Here is a 2,020-nt window from a genome sequence, read left to right on the forward strand (position 1 = left end):
TAGAGGCAAATTTAGTGACGAAAAATATTCTTCATTAATAATTAGTTATTATTTAAATTGTTAATAGATAATTTTAAATTTTTTTTTCAATATAATCCAATAAATTTAAAAAATGAAAACATCACAGTCATCCTCATTCTCTCAATCGCGTTCTTCCTCCGTAAATTCACAATGCAAACTTTGCAATAGCACACCTGACCGATTGACAAACCATATCTCGAACATAGTGAAACATGCTTGTGTTTTCATATTTGAAAATAATTTAATTTTAATCAAAATAATTTCTTTATACCTCCAATTTTCAAAATTGGATTGTAGACCCAAAAAGCAACATAAATGGGTGAAGAAAATAGAGAAACAAAACTAAGAAATATGAAGTGGATCGGAGGTTAATTATTAGAACCCAACGATGCGGTGGAGCACCGTTTTTAACAAAATCCAACAACATTTTAAACCTACAGAGCGTTCACTCACAACTTAAAGGGGTGAAGTTCACAAGAAGTAGTTGAACAAGTGGCTTTGGGGATGTGCGATTCACATTTTGGGGTTCAAGTCGCAACAAAACTTTGAGGCATGGTAGTGCCATGGGGTTTCAAATTCTGGGACGGTGACCGCCGTGTTAAAGGGAGCAAAGGCTTGGTGGTGACCGTTTGCGGTGAGAAATATGATTTGGAGATAGATGAGACATGGACTTAACAGACAGAGTGGATGGTTTTTTTAAATTTAATTCAGTAAAATTATTTTCATAAATTAATGTATGATAGTGTATATGCATTAAATTTATTTAAATTTTAACTAAGTAGTAATTATTTTTTATTAGTGACCAATTTGTTTTCGTCACTAAATTTTGCCTTTATAAAAAATGGGGTGGAGTGTAGATTTTAAAAAAGAATGGAGTGGAGTGTCATTCTTGCAAACCTTGAGGGGGGTGAGTGTATTTTACTAAAACTATATCAGCTGTAAGATTAATCAAATGGTTGGAATTTAATAGGAATTAATCAATGAAAATCCCAAATGAGCCTGCTTCGTTCTCCTTGGTTCCTCACTGCCTTCGTTCTCCTTGACTCCCTCCACTGTCAGAGACTTCCCACCGCTGGAATCGGTTGGTGGCAGCGAGAAAAGAAGGCAACCTTGACGCCCTACACTGCCAGAGATTCTTCGCCGCTATCGCCGTAGTTCCGACCACCCTCTACTACTGGAATTGCTGTGCGAGACTAGTTGGTTTTTACTTTTTATTCTTAGCACCATCCACAGATTAGATCTATCCATTATCTTCCTTGCATTTTACCCAATTTTGGTATCTGCAATTTCCCTTTTACTGCACTTTTTTGACAGACAGAGTGTTAATGAACTCAAGAATACAATAATGAAAAAATGGAATTGGTCAGTTTAGGAAAATTGTGTCAATTTCATAGCAAGCACATGAACAAAAATGAAAAAAACAGAAGGAAACGGTGGAGGTTACAGTTCATGGAGAAAGAGAGGCGTGGGAATACAAGGAAGAAGGTTATTGTTTTGCATCTTATTTGTGCACCGCTGGATGGATCTAATGGCTGTCTTTTAATGTCTGAAATTTCTTTAGTCATTTTATTTTAGTTATTTTTCTGAACCTTGGATAGATCTAACGGACCACATTACTGCTGGAGGGGCTGGACACAAATATTTTCTGGAGAGGATCGAGATTCTACAAGTGGACAAATCTCACTATTACGTCTCCGTAGGATAACTCAAGTGGTAGGAGTTGGAGATCCGTAGGATAACTCACGTGGTAGGAGTTGGAGAACATATGTGTTAGGTATGAGAACATCCATATATCGATTCCTAGCGGAGACAATTTATGTTTCCGATATAATAAAAAAACCCCATAAAAAAACATACAGATTATTAGATTATTAATCTGAGCATACTTTCATTTCATTTGATCTCTTGAATCTTGAATCAAGTTTTAGTTCTTCCTTTCGATAATTCACTGTCACACAACAAAACCAAGCAAGATTGTCGTCTAATCTGTGACCTGGAA

The sequence above is a fragment of the Lotus japonicus genome, chromosome 6 (genome assembly GCF_012489685.1).
Source record: "Lotus japonicus ecotype B-129 chromosome 6, LjGifu_v1.2".
Taxonomy (NCBI): Eukaryota; Viridiplantae; Streptophyta; class Magnoliopsida; order Fabales; family Fabaceae; genus Lotus; species Lotus japonicus.